This window comes from Glycine max, chromosome 1 (genome assembly GCF_000004515.6).
Source record: "Glycine max cultivar Williams 82 chromosome 1, Glycine_max_v4.0, whole genome shotgun sequence".
Classification (NCBI taxonomy): Eukaryota; Viridiplantae; Streptophyta; class Magnoliopsida; order Fabales; family Fabaceae; genus Glycine; species Glycine max.
Window position 1 is genome coordinate 33,015,629 of NC_016088.4, and position 15,800 is coordinate 33,031,428.

A 15,800-nucleotide genomic window follows, 5' to 3' on the forward strand; every position below is an offset into this window, starting at 1 on the left:
TGAAAATTTTTTATTTTATTTTTTCATTTTTTAAACAGTACGAATTTGAAGATTGAAGCAAGAACTAGGCAATATATATATACATCAAGCATGGCCAAAAATCATATATTCCAATGAAACATACCCCCCCCCCCCCCACACACTTATTCCCAAAACAATTCGAAAGCTCCAAAATTCCTTAAGGGTAAGGTGATATCATGGGTTTTCACTTAAGGCTTGTAATGAGCTTCAAAACAAAGAAAAGGGAACATAGACTCAAAGGGGCTATCAAAGGAATTAATTCAGGGTAAGTCCATTTGGCTAGAAGCTTATAAGAACAAAATTGCCTAAATCATTTCCAAATATGCATGTGAACTAGGAAGCATCAACAAGAATCAAGCCAAGGCTATTGTGCAAGCAATCAATGGGGCAAAACACACCAAAAGATTATGATGATGGATGGCTCAAATTCTCACAAAGGTAAACTTATCACTTTCAAATTGAGCTTTCAAAACTATCATGACATGTAGAGGAAAAACAAGGATTTCAAATCACAAAATGTCAAGAGACTTTTATTTTCAGAACAACTACCCATTACTTGAACATATCCTATAATTCAAAGAAAAATATGCAAAGTTGTACATGCAAATAAAATTGACCTAAAATATTAAACTAGGAACCCAACAAAACAAACAAATAGAATCGGACAACACATTGTCCTCAATGTAGCACAATTAAAAGATTAAAAGCAATTAAACCATCAAATAGAATCGGACAAATGTAATAAAAGTAAAGAAGGAGATAGGAAAAGAAAAACTCCCTAAGTCATGGTGGAAAAGAAGTAAGCTGAAGTAAGGAGATCTTTTAAGCAAGGACAACCCCCAATGTGTAATTGGATGCATCACACATTAGCTCAAATGGGGCTGTCCAATCAAGTGCCTGAATGATAGAGGTGGTAGTCAGTGCTCTTTTGAGGCAATGAAAGGCCTCTTTACATTTATCATTAAAGTCAAACTCCACCTCCTTTTGCAACAAGTTGGATAATGGAAGGGCTACCTTGCTAAAATCTCTTATAAACCGCCTATAGAATCCTGCATGACCAAGAAAAGATCGCACCTCTCGCACGCAAGAAGGGTAAGGCAATTGTGAAATAATAGAAATTTTTGCAGGATCTACTTGAATGCCCTTTTTGGATATAATGTGGCCTAAAACTATACCTTGCTCAACCATAAAATGACATTTTTCAAAATTTAGAACAAGCTTAGTTTCAATGCATCTATTCAAAACCTTTTCCAAACTATCCAAACAAATATCAAAAGAGGATCCATATACAGTGAAATCATCCATAAACACCTCTATGCAATTTTCAAAAAAATCACTGAAAATACTAATCATGCACCGCTGGAAGGTAGCAGGGACATTGCACAGGCCGAAAGGCATCCTCCTATAGGCAAAAGTGCTAAAGGGGCAGGTGAATGTGGTTTTTTCCTGATCCTCAGGAGCAATAGTGATTTGCATATAACCAGAAAAACCATCAAGGAAACAGTAGCGAGATTTACTTGCCAGGCGTTCAAGCATCTGGTCAATGAATGACAGGGAAAAATGGTCCTTTTTGGTAACCTGGTTTAGCCTCCTATAGTCGATGCAGACTCTCCAACTGTTCTCCACCTAAGTAGGAATCAGCTCCTCCTTCTCATTTTTGATCACGGTGAGGCCGGTTTTCTTCGGGACTACCTGGACGGGACTCACCCATTGGCTGTCAGAGATAGGATAAATGATTCCAGCTTGCAAAAGCTTGGCTACCTCCTTCTTCACTACATCAAGAATCACTGGGTTGAGTCTTCTCTGTGGCTGTCTTACTGGTTTAGCCCCATCCTCTAAATTTATCTAATGCATACATGTGGATGGGCTAATACCAGGAATGTCCGCCAGGGTCCAGCCTATAGCCTTCTTATGCTTCTTGAGAATTGATAAAAACTTCTCCTCTTGCTCATCAACAAGGGAGGCAAATATAATTACTGGAAAACGTTTGCTATCATCCAAGTAAGCATATTTTAAATTTGATGGCAGAGGCTTCAATTCTGGTGTGGGCGGTTGGATAATGGTAGAAGGAGATGGTTTCTCAGCCTGTACCTCATAAAGAAAGTCAGAGGTATGTGTACTTCCTGAAACATGGTTAGTTCTATCTGACTCTAGGAAATCTATCTCAAGAGGTTGAACATCAGCAGACATGTAATCAATATCAATTTTAGATTTACTCTCAGCATCAAATTCAGCCATATGATCAAGTACAAATTTAGATTCAATGCATGAAGAGTGATAGGCATGCAGATTAGAATGAAGATCAGTCATGTATTCATCAACAATATGGTCAATTATTTCAGCACGAAATATAGAAAGATCTTTAGATGGGTGTTTCATAGCATCAAGAATATTAAAATGAACAATTATATCACCAAACTCCATAGATAGTGTGCCTGCATATACATCTATCTTAGTTCTAGCAGTTTTCATAAAAGGTCTTCCTAGAATAATAGGAACTGATCCTTGAGAAAATCCCTCCTCCATATTCAAAATATAAAAATCAACAGGAAAAATCAGTTCACCAACTCTAACTAGGACATCCTCTATGAAATCAGCAGGATAGGCAGCACTTCTATTAGCTAAACGAATTACCACATCAGTTGATTGCAAAGGACCAAGAGATAGAGAATTAAAAATAGACAGAGGCATAACACTAACAGAAGCTCCTAAATCTAGCATGGCATTGTCAAACTTATTGTTCCCGATAATACAAGGTATGCTGAATGTACCTGGATCTTTACATTTTTCAGGGATTTGGGGAACAGATTTACCAATCAATGTGGAGACATTCCTGCCCATACTAATTCTTTCACTTCCTTTAAGCTTCTGTTTATTAGTGCACAACTCCTTCAAGAATTTAGCATATTTTGGAATTTTCTTTATTGCATCCAGTAGAGGTATGTTTACTTCTACTTTTCTAAATGTTTCCAAGATCTCCTTCTCTGTCTCTTCCATTTTTTTGTTGGAAATAGCTCTTGGAGGGAATGGAAGAGGGATATGCTGCTTCTCTTTAGAGTCACCTGCATAGAAATTGTTAGGTAACTTACTCTTTACATTTTCGTTTTTGGTATCATCTTTTTCTGGAGTAGAGTGAGGTTGGGCAGGTTCATTTGCTGGTTGAGGTTCTTGACACTGCTTTCCCGAACTCAATGTAATGACACTCACATTTTTGGGATTCTGGACAGATTGAGAAGGTACTCTGTCAGAATTATGGGACTGTTGTTGATTTAACTGTGTAGCCAATTGTCCCATCTGATTAGTTAAGCTCTGAATGGAGGCTCTTGTCTCTTGTTGAAACTGCATGTTTTGCATAGTCATTTGCCTCACAAGTTCTTCAAGGGAAGGTTGCGGAGGAGCCTCAACTGTTTGCTGTTTCTAGGGCTGTTGTTGTTATTGCTACTGGATTGGTGGAGGAACGTATGGTCTACTTGGACCAGCTGCATTATGAAAATAAGGCTGTTGTTGTTATTGCTGTTGAGAAGGATTCGAAAATCTAAGGTTGGGATGATTCCTCCACCTGGGATTGTACCTGTTGCTGGAGAGGTCATAATTGTTCTGTTGTGGCTGATTTTGCTGCTGTGGTTGAGGGGGTCTGTTGTAGATGTTTGCAGTATAAGCTTCAGGTTGTTCAATTGCTTCATATTGTTGCATAGAAGGTCAAAGGTCTGTGTGGTGGTCGGCAGAGGAGCATAAACCACAGAGTCTGGCGACAGGTGCAAATTTTTGATTCATGGCCAGTTGGGTTACCAGGTTAACCAAGGCATCTAGTTTACCTTCAAGCTTCTTAGTCTCACCTGATGAAGATGAATTCATGGCTACTTCATGCACTCCTCTTATGACAATAGCATCATTTCTGGCACTAAATTGCTAGGAGTTGGAAGCCATCTTCTCAATTAAATTTTTGGCTTCAGCAGGGGTCATGTCTCCAAGGGCTCTGATCGAGGTCGTACGCGAATCAAATAAACATTAAAATGTAGTAACTAGGAAGTGATCCTAGGTCATTTCCCAACGAGCAGTGATAAACCAAAAGTTCATAACAGATAGTAGGAAATAGTAACAAATTGGGGGGGGGGGGGGTGTTTGCTTTTGTAAATTAAATGGCGAGTAAAATTGAATTAGAAAAATATCATAATTAAAATACGTTGCATCCCCTTGATTCACAAGCAAGTCTCTTATCCTAGGTTGCGAGAATTTATCCTTTATCAGTTTAACCACTTAATCCAACCCTAAATTAAATTACTAAGCGAAATTTAACATAAGGCATTCATTATGTGATTAAGCAACACATACACCAATTACTCATAAATGATCATTAAGCATGAACGTAAATTAAGCGCAGAGACAATTAATCAAGCACTAAGCATGCATGAATTAATAGCAACAAATTTAGAGTAATTAGTGAAGAGGAAAAAATGAACAGAATTTAACAGTAATAATAGAACCTCAAAGAGAACTGCGCTTGATAATCAAGAGAAAGCAACGCTGGGAACTTAGCCTTCCATTAATCCATAGATAACGAACTTATAAATTGAAGAACGAAATTTTATTGCTACTGGAATTGCAAAACGAAAAAATGTCTCAAAGAAAAAGTCTAAAACTAGAAAACAAAAATAGGGGAGAGAGAAGAGAGAGAGAGAAGAGAGCCCTAAACTAGAACCTTGATGCTGTTATATAGTTTTTCAGCCCCAAAGCTTACAAATCTGTTTTAAATCCAAGCCCATATATAAAATAAAATCAAATCTAGATAAGATAAGATCTAGATGAAATAATATCTAGATGAGATCAAATCTAAATAATATCTAGATAAGATAATATAAGATCTAATTTTATAGAATAAAATAGTCCGTTCTCTTCAAATCCAAGCCCAATTCTGGATTCAAGCCCAATGCTTCATTAATTCCTGAAATTAGATTAAAAACATCAAATTAGCTGAATGGGCCCAAATAATAAAACTGCCTAATTAATTTGACAATTAAAATTAATCAGTACTTAAAATGGTGCAAAAAGGGTTAAGAAATAGGAGAAAATAATGACACATCAAAACCCCCCATACTTAGCCTTTTGCACTCCTAGGCAAAATGAAATAAAGAACAAAATCCAAGGATATCAAAGAGAGACAAACAAAACATTTACATATTTCTCAATGAACATCAAGGAATGAAAGGAATGGGTAACATCTAACATGAAGAGATCCAAAGAGTCAAGACATTCGTGAAAATCATCCAAGCAACCCAATCATCGGAAAATAGTAAATCTGCTCAATAATGAAAAGTGATAAAGCCTCACAAGATATACACTGTATCTCTCAAGTGTCTAGGCTACTGTTTACTCTCGAAGCACCCATGAAGACAAACACCACATTGACTTGGCAAAATTCTAAAATTGACAACAACTTGACAAACACATGCACATGAGGATCAAAAGGTCTTTAAAGGTTGTAATGGGGCCAAGGACAAGGTAAGGAAGAAAAATATGGAATGAGTAGCTAAATCCCAAAGGAGTAGGGGAGCAATGGGGAATAACTGGAAATTAAGTACAAGCAGTAAACCCAAACCCTCTAATATCAACAAAATCAACCAAGGCTCCCAAATCAAGTCCTCATAACAAGACCTCATTTATTTAACTTCACTTCTTTTTTTTTTTAATAGTACGAATTTGCAGAAACTGAATTTTTTTTTGTGATATTTTTTTTTTTTTGATTGAACAGTACGAAATTGAAGATTAAAGCAAGAACTAGGCAATATACAGATACATCAAGCATGGCCAAAATAAAACATTAAGCATGGCCAAAAATTATATCTTCCAATGAAACATACCCCCCACCACACTTATTCCCAACTTATTCCCAAAACAATTCCAAAGCTCCAAAATTCCTTAAGGGTAAGGTGATATCATGGTTTTTCACTTATGGCTAGTAATGAGCTTCAAAACAAAGAAGTTTATAAGAACAAAATTGCCTAAATTATTTCCAAATATGCATGTGAATTAGGAAGCATCAACAAGAATCAAGCTAAGGCTATTATGCAAGCAATCAATGGGGCAAAACACACCAAAAGATTATGATGATGGATGGCTCAAATTCTCACAAAGGTAAACTTATCACTTTCAAATTGAGCTTTCAAAACTATCATGACATGTAGAGGAAAAACAAGGATTTCAAATCACAAAATGTCAAGAGACTTTTATTTTCAGAACAATTACCCATTACTTGAACATATCTTATAATTCAAAGACAAACATGCAAATTTAACACAACAAAACTAACAAAATTAAACTAGAACCCAACAAAAATAACAAAATTAAACTAATTTAACACAACTAACAAAACCAAAACCAAAGAACACACTCCCCCCCCCATACTTAAACAACACATTGTCCTCAATGTGGCACAATTAAAAGATTAAAAGCAATTAAACCATCAAATAGAATCGAACAAATGTAATAAAAGTAAAGAAGGAGATAGGAAAAGAAAAACTCCCTAAGTCATGGTGGAGGAAGAGTAGGGTGGAGTAAAGAAGTCTCTTCCACCACTACGTCCACTAAAGAGGGGTTTGTGAGGAATGACTTAAGTCGGTGGTCCATTGACCTTGAAGCTTTTGTTTGTGGAGTCGCTTTTGATCCCAACTGTACCATAAAGAAAAACGTTAGTAACAAAAATAGGACCAATCCACTTAGACCTCAACTTACCACTCATGAGTCCAAGCTTAGAATTATACAATAACACTTTTTGCCTAACCATGAAGTCCTTCTTAATTATCATGCTATCATAGAACTTCTTGGTCTTTTCTTTGTAGAACTTGGCATTCTTATACGCTTCTAGGCGGATCTAACTCACTCAGTTGCAACTTTCTTTCCTCACTAGCTTGATATATAGAGATGTTACAGGTCTTCACTGCCCAGTATGCTTTGTGCTCAATCTCCACTTGAAGATGACATGCCTTTCCAAAGACAACCCGATAAGGAGACATTCCTATAGGTGCTTTGTAGGCTGTCCTATATGCCCGAAGAGCATCATCTAGCCTGGTACTCCAATCTTTCCTGCTTGGCTGCACAATCTTCTCTAAAATTCTCTTGATCTCCCTGTTAGAAATTTCTGTCTGTCCATTGATTTGGGGGTGGTATGGTGTGGATACCCTGTGGACAACCCCATACTTTTTAAGCAAGGCATGCATTGATTTGTTGCAAAATGGGTTCCTTGATCACTAACGATTGATTTAGGTACTCCAAACCTGCAAAACAGATAAGATCTGACAAAATCTACAACAACCTTAGCATCATTAGTTCTAATAGGCTTGGCTTCCACCCATTTTGAAACATAATCAACTGCAAGGAGAATTTAAACATAACCAAAAGATATAGGAAAAGGGCCCATGAAATCTATACCCCAGACATCAAACACCTCACAGAATAGCATAGGTTTCTGAGGCATTTGTTGTCTCCATGTAAGTGCACTTCCTGCTCTCTGACACTGCTCACAAGTGCTACAAATCTTCCACGCATCTTTAAAGATGGTGGGCCAATAAAAGCCACAGTCAAGCACTTTGCGAGCTGTCCTTTGAACACCCAAATGACCTCCCGGTGCAGAAGAATGACAGAACTGCAGGACTGAGTCAGTCTCATGATCTGGAATGCATCGTTTAATGACCTGATCACTGCACAATTTCCACAAGTAGGGGTCATCCCAAATAAAATGCTTAGCATCACTTTTAATTTTATCTTTTTGAGCCTTAGATGCTAAGGGAGGAAAAACAGAAGCAACTAAATAATTGACAATGTTAGCAAACCAGGGAGTAGAAAGAGAATCAGAAATACTATACAATATACATAAATGATCATCCAGGAAATCATCCCGAATGGGTGAGTCCTCATCAGACACGTGTTCGATCCGACTCAAATGATCAGCAACTAAATTTTGTGCTCCGCTCCTATCACGGATCTCCAAGTCAAACTCTTGGAGCAAGAGTATCCATCGGATCAACCTAGGCTTTGAATCAGCCTTCTGCAACAAGTACTTAAAAGCTGCATGGTCAGTATAAACAATAATGCGAGTACCAAGCAAATAAGAATGAAATTTTTCAAGAGCAAAAACTATGGCTAGTAGCTCTTTCTTAGTAGTAGTATGATTCACTTGGGCAACATCTAAAGTCCTAGAAGCATAATATATCACCCTAGGAAATTTATCAATTTTCTGAGCAAGGCAACCCCCAATGCATAATTTTATGCATCACACATAAGCTCAAAAGGGGTTGTCCAGTCGAGTGCCTGGATGATGGGGGTGGTAGTCAGTGCTCTTTTTAGGCAATCAAAAGCCTCTTTGCATTTATCATTAAAGTCAAACTCCACCTCCTTTTGTAACAAGTTGGATAGTGGAAGGGCTACTTTGCTAAAATCTCTTATAAAGTGCCTGTAGAATCCTACATGACCAAGAAAAGATCGCACCTCTCGCACGCAAGAGGGGTAAGGCAATTGTGAAATAACAGAAATTTTTGCAGGATATACTTCAATGCCCTTATTGGAAATAATGTGGCCTAAAAATATACCTTGCTCAACCATAAAATGACATTTTTCAAAATTTAGAACAAGATTAGTTTCAGTGCATCTATTCAAAACCTTTTCCAGACTATCCAAACAAACATCAAAAGAGGATCCATATACAGTGAAATCATCCATAAACACCTCTATGCAATTTTCTAAAAAATCACTAAAAATACTAATCATGCACCACTGGAAGGTACCAGGGGCATTGCACAGGCCGAAAGGCATCCTCCTATAGGCAAAAGTGCCAAAGGGGTAGGTGAATGTGGTTTTCTCCTGATCCTCAGGAGCAATAGTGATTTGCATATAACCAGAAAAACCATTAAGGAAACAGTAGTGAGATTTACCTGCCAGGCATTCAAGCATCTGGTCAATGAATGGCAGTGGAAAATGGTCCTTTTTGGTAACCTGGTTCAGCCTCCTATAGTCGATGCATACTCTCCAACTGTTCTGCACCCGAGTAGGAATCAACTCATCCTTCTCATTTTTTATCACGGTGTCGCCGATTTTCTTTAGAACTACTTGGACGGGACTCACCCATTGGCTGTCGGAGATAGGATAAATGATTCCAGCTTGCAAAAGCTAGGTTACCTCCTTCTTCACTACATCAAGAATCACCGGGTTGAGTCTTTTCTATGGCTGTCTTACTAGTTTAGCTCCATCTTCTAAATTTATTCGATGCATACATGTGGATGGGCTAATACCAGGAATGTCCGATAGGGTCCAGCCTATAACCTTCTTATGCTTCTTGAGAACTGATAACAACTTCTCCTCTTGCTCATCAACAAGGGAGGCAGATATAATTACTGGAAAACTTTTGCTATCATCCAAGTAAGCATATTTTAAATTTGATGGCAGAGGCTTCAATTCTGGTGTGGATGGCTGGATAGTGGTAGAAAGAGATGGTTTCTCAGCCTGTACCTCATAAAGAAAGTTAGAGGTATGTGTACTTCCTGAAACATGGTTAGTTCTATCTGACTCTATAAAATCAATCTCAAGAGGTAAAACATCAGCAAACATGTAATCAATATCAAATTCAGATTCACTCTCAGCATCAAATTCAGACATATGATCAAGTACAAATTCAGATTCAATGCATGAAGAGCGACATGTATACAGATTAGAATGAAGATCAATCATGTATTCATCAACAATATGGTCAATTATTTCAACACAAAATACAGAAAGATCTTCAGATGGGTGTTTCATAGCATCAAGAATATTAAAATGAACAGTTATATCACCAAACTTCATAGATAGTGTGCCTGCATATACATCTATCTTAGTTCTAGCAGTTTTCATAAAAGGTCTGCCTAGAATGATGGGAACTGATCCTTTAGAAAATCCCTCCTCCATATTTAAAATATAAAAATCAATAGGGAAAATCAGCTCACCAACTCTAACTAAGACATCCTCTATGAAACCAGCAGGATTGGCAACACTTCTATTAGCTAAATGAATTACCACATCAGTTGGCTACAAAGGACCTAGAGATAGAGAATTAAAAATAGATAGAGGCATAACACTAACAGAAGCTCCTAAATCTAGCATGGCATTGTCAAACTTATTGTTCCCTATAATACAAGGTATGATGAATGTACCTGGATCTTTACATTTTTTAGGGATTTGGGGAACAAATTTACCAATCAATGCGGAGACATTTCTGCCCATACTAATTGTTTCACTTCCTTTAAGCTTCCGCTTATTAGTGCACAACTCCTTCAAGAATTTAGCATATCTTAGAATTTGGTTTATTGCATCCGGCAGAGGTATGTTTACCTCTACTTTCCTAAATGTTTCCAAGATCTCCTTCTCCACCTCTTCAATTTTTTTGTTGGAAATTGCTCTTGGAGGGAATGGAAGAGGGATATGCTGCTTCTCTTTAGATTCACTTGCATAGAAATTGTTAGGTAACTTACTCTTTAAATTTTTGTCATCATCTTTTTCTAGAGTAGAGTGAGGTTGGGCAGGTTCATTGGCGGATGAGGAAGATGCTACTGGTTGAGGTCCTTGACACTGTTTTCCTGACCTCAATGTAATGGCACTCACATCTTTGGGATTCTGGACAGATTGAGAAGGTAATCTATCAGAATTATGGGACTGTTGTTGATTTAACTGTGTAACCAACTGTCCCATTTGATTAGTTAAGCTCTGAATGGAGGCTCTGGTCTCTTGTTGAAACTGCATGTTTTGCATAGTCATTTGCCTCACAAGTTCTTCAAGGGAAGGTTGCGGAGGGGCCTCAACTGTTTGTTGCTTCTGGGGCTGTTGTTGTTGTTGCTGCTAGATTGGCGGAGGAACGTATCGTCTATTTGGGCCAGTAGCATTTTGAAAATAAGGCTATTGTTGTTGCTACTGCTGTTGTGAAGGATTCGACCATCTAAGGTTGGGATGATTCCTCCATCCGGGATTGTACCTGTTGCTGGAGAGGTCATAATTATTCTGTTGTGACTGATTTTGGTGCTGAGGTTGAGGAGGTCTGTTGTAGATGTTTGCAGCATAAGCTTCAGGCTGTTCAATTGCTTCAGATTGTTGCACGAAAGGGCAAAGGTCAGTGTGGTGGTCAGCAGAGGAGCATAAACCACAGAGTCTGGCGACAGGTGCAGATTTTTGATTCATGGCCAGTTGGGTTACCTGGTTAACCAAGGCATCTAGTTTACCTTGAAGCTTTGTAGTCTCGCCTGATGAGGATGAATTTGTGGCTACTTCATGCACTCCTCTAATTACAATAGCGTCACTTCTGGAACTAAATTGCTGGGAGTTGGAAGCCATCTTCTCAATTAAATTTCTAGCTTTAGCAGGGGTCATGTCTCCAAGGGCTCCACCACTGGCAGCATCTATCATACTTCTCTCCATGTTACTAAGTCCTTCATAAAAATATTGGAGAAGAAGCTGCTCTGAAATCTGGTGGTGAGGGCAACTGGCACATAATTTCTTAAATCTCTCCCAGTATTCATATAGGCTCTCTCCACTGAGTTGTCTAATACCTGAAATATCTTTTTTGATGGCCATGGTCTTGGAAGCAGGGGAAATTTTCTCTAAGAATACTCTCTTGAGGTCATCCCAGCTCGTGATGGACCTTTGAGCAAGGTAATATGACCAGTCCTTTGCCACTCCCTCTAAAGAATGAGGAAAGGCCTTCAGAAATATGTGATCCTCTTAGACATATGGTGGTTTCATGTTGGAGCAGACAATATGGAATTCTTTCAGATGCTTGTGTGGGTCTTCACCTGCAAGGCCATGAAACTTTGGAACAAGTGGATCAGTCCAGTTTTAAGAACATATGGGACATCCTCATCAGGGTATTGGATGCACAAGCTTTCGTAGGTGAAATCAGGTGCAACCATTTCCCTTAGAGTCCTCTCACGGGGTGGAGGTTGTGCCATGTTCTCAGAATGTACAAAATCAGAATGTTCAAAACTATAATGCTCAAAATAACCAATAACAGAATTCTCAGGATGCTCAAAAGGTACTAAATGATGTCTAACTAATCTATGAAATGCCCTATCTATCTCAAGATCAAAGGGTTGTAAGTCAGATGGATTGCCTCTAGTCATACACTAAATTCAACATGCACAATTAGTTGCCTTCTTATGCAAGTAACAGTGTAGGTTTGAACTACAGCTACCATTAAATGATATCCAAATGACATGAAATTTTGTGAGCAACCTTATCAAATGATGAGAAGATAGCACAAAAAAATTCAAATGAAAATTCAAAGTCTAACTATATAAGCTAAAAATGATAAGTTAAGAAAAATAAGAGAATAATACTTGGAAAATAAAAAACTTTTGACATAATTGCAATTTTTTGAAGAAGGAGACCTCAGCCAGCCTATGGCGGGCTGCCACAGCATGATAAATTTTTTTCTACCCCAAATACATATATAATAATAGTCATTCTGATACCCGAAGCAAAAGTTATGGTCGTTTGAAGTTTTTGACAAAAATCAAATTTGCTACTTTTTTGGAACTTTCAAATCTGACCAAACTAAGGGCTCGAGCTATTTTCCCCACAAAATATGGATCAAAAGAAGTTACCACAAAAAAATTCAGCCAAAAATAACGACTCAAGCTACTAAAACAAAAAATCCCAAATAATTCAGCAAGGGTGGTCGCTAAAATCCGTCGCTACATGATTTCCACTACTACTCTGTTTTTCCGCAAGCCAAAGTGGTCGTTAAATCCGTCGCAAAACACTATTCACAGCAAAACACCCAAAACTGAAACAGGAGAAGCGCTTAACAGAAAAACTAAAACAAAACACACACTAAACAAAATACCAAGAACTAAACAACACTAACACACACACTAACACAACACTAAAAATTAAACATAAAACACGAAAGAATTAAACACTAACACGACACTAGCTATTATGAACCTTTGGACACTGCTCCCCGGAAACGGCGCCAAATTTGATCGAGGCCGTACCCGAATAAAATAAACATTAAAATGTAGTAACTAGGAAGTGATCCTAGGTCATTTCACAACGAGCAATGATAAACCAAATGTTCATAACAGATAGTAGGAAATACTAACAAATTGGGGGGAGGGGGTTGTTTGCTTTTGTAAATTAAATAGTGAGTAAAATTGAATTAGAAAAATATCATAATTAAAATACGTTGCTTCCCCTTGATTCACAAGCAAGTCTCTTATCCTAGGTTGCGAGAATTTATCCTTTATCAGTTTAACCACTTAATCCAACCCTAAATTAAATTACTAAGCGAAATTTAACATAAGGCATTCATTATGTGATTAAGCAACGCATACACCAATTACTCATACACGATCATTAAGCATGAACGTAAATTAAGCGCAGAGACAATTAATCAAGCACTAAGCATGCATGAATTAATAGCAACAAATTTAGAGTAATTAGTGAAGAGGAAAAACTGAACAGAATTTAACAGTAATAATAGAACCTCAAAGAGAACTGTGCTTGATCCTCAATAGAAAGCAACGCTGGGAACTTAGCCTTTCATTAATCAATAGATAACGAACTTATAAATTGAAGAACGAAATTTTGTTGCTACTGGAATTGCAAAATGAAAAAATGTCTCAAAGAAAAAGCCTAAAACTAGAAAACAAAAATAGGGGAGAGAGAAGAGAGAGAGAAGAGAGGCCTAAACTAGAACCTTTGTGCTGTTATATAGTTTTTCAGCCCCAAAGCTTACAAATCTGTTTTAAATCCAAGCCCATAAAAAAATCAAATCAAATCTAGATAAGATTAGATAAGATCTAGATGAAATAATATCTAGATGAGATCAAATCTAAATAATATCTAGATAAGATAAGATAAGATAAGATCTAATTTTGTAGAATAAAATAGTCTGTCCCCTTCAAATCCAAGCCCAATTCTGGATTCAAGCCCAATGCTTCATTAATTCTTGAAATTAGATTAAAAACATCAAATTAGCTGAATGGGCCCAAATAATAAAACTGCCTAATTAATTTGACAATTAAAATTAATCAGTACTTAAAATGGTGCAAAAAGGGTTAAGAAATAGGAGAAAATAATGACACATCAGGCTCCACCACTGGCACCATCTATCATACTTCTCTCCATGTTACTGAGTCCTTCATAAAATTTTTGGGGAAGAAGCTACTCTGAAATCTGGTGGTGAGGGCAACTGGCACATAATTTTTTAAATCTCTCCCAGTATTCATGTAGGCTCTCTCCACTGAGTTGTCTAATACCTGAAATATCTTTTCTGATGGCCGTGGTCCTGGAAGCAGGGAAATTTTTTTCTAAGAATACTCTCCTGAGGTCATCCCAGCTCGTGATAGACCTTCGAGCAAGGTAATATAGCCAGTCCTTTGCCACTCCCTCTAAAGAATGAGGAAAGGCCTTCAGAAATATGTGATCCTCCAGGACATCTGGTGGTTTCATGGTGGAGCAAACAATATGGAATTCTTTCAGATGCTTGTGTGGGTCTTCACCTGCAAGGCCATGAAACTTTGGAAGCAAGTGGGTCAGTCAGTCCAGTTTTAAGAACATATGGGACATCCTCATCAGGGTATTGGATGCACAAGCTTTCGTAGGTGAAATCAGGTGCAGCCATTTCCCTTAGAGTCCTCTCACGGGGTGGAGGTTGTGCCATGTTCTCAGAATGTACAAAATCAGAATGTTCAAAACTATAATGCTCAAAATCACTAATAACAGAATGCTCAGGATGCTCAAAAGGTACTAAATGATGTCTAACTAATCTATGAAATGTCCTATCTATCTCAAGATCAAAGGGTTGTAAGTCAGATGGATTGCCTCTAGTCATACACTAAATTCATCATGCACAATTAGTTGCCTTATTATGCAAGTAACAGTGTCGGTTTGAATTACAACTACCCTCAAATGATATCCAAATGACTTGAAATTTTGTGAGCAACCTTATAAAATGATGAGAAGATAGCGCAAAAAATTTCAAACAGAAATTCAAAGTCTAACTATAGAAGCTAAAAATGACAAGTTAAGAAAAATAAGAGAATAATACTTGGAAAATAAAAAAACTTTTGACAGAATCACATTTTTTGGAAGAAGGAGACCTCATCTGGCCTATGGTGGGTTGCCACGGCATGGGAAATTTTTTTCTACCCCAAATACATATATAATAATTGCGATTTTGTTAACCGGAGCAAAAGTTATGGTCGTTTGAAGTTTTGACAAAAATAAAATTTGCTACTTTTTTGGAACTTTCAAATCTGACCAAACTATGGGCTCCAGCTATTTTTCCCACAAAATATGGATCAAAAGAAGTGACCACAAAAAAATTCAGCCAAAAATAACAACTATAGTTACCAAAACAAAAAATCTCAAATAATTCAGCAAGGGTGGTCTCTAAAATCTGTCTCTATGGGATTTCCACTACTACCCTGTTTTCCAGCAACTGTTCTATTCAGCAAAAGATGTCGCTAAATCCGTCGCAAAACACTATTCACAGCAAAACACCAAAACTAAAACAGGGGAAGCGCTGAACAGAAAAAAACTAAAACAGAAACATACAATAAACAAAATAACAAGGTACTAAACAACACTAAGACAATACTAACACAGCACGACAAAATTAAACACTAACGCGACACTAGCTATTATGATCATTTGGACATTGCTCCCCAGCAACGGCGCCAAATTTGATCGAGGCCATACCCGAATCAAATAAACATTAAAATGCAGTAACTAGGAAGTGATCCTAGGTTGTTTCCGAA

At 37.5% G+C, this 15,800-nt stretch overlaps 2 non-coding genes across 2 annotated transcripts; both read left to right on the top strand.

The window, feature by feature from the left end:
- The first annotated feature begins 11,500 nt into the window (after nucleotides 1–11,500).
- On the top strand, nucleotides 11,501–11,607 carry LOC112998045 (small nucleolar RNA R71). Its single transcript, XR_003263067.1, has one exon. It is a non-coding gene; the product is annotated as a small nucleolar RNA R71 (small nucleolar RNA).
- Nucleotides 11,608–14,212: 2,605 nt separating this feature from the next.
- Nucleotides 14,213–14,319, top strand: LOC112998061 (small nucleolar RNA R71). Its single transcript, XR_003263083.1, has one exon. It is a non-coding gene; the product is annotated as a small nucleolar RNA R71 (small nucleolar RNA).
- The last annotated feature ends 1,481 nt before the right edge of the window (nucleotides 14,320–15,800 follow it).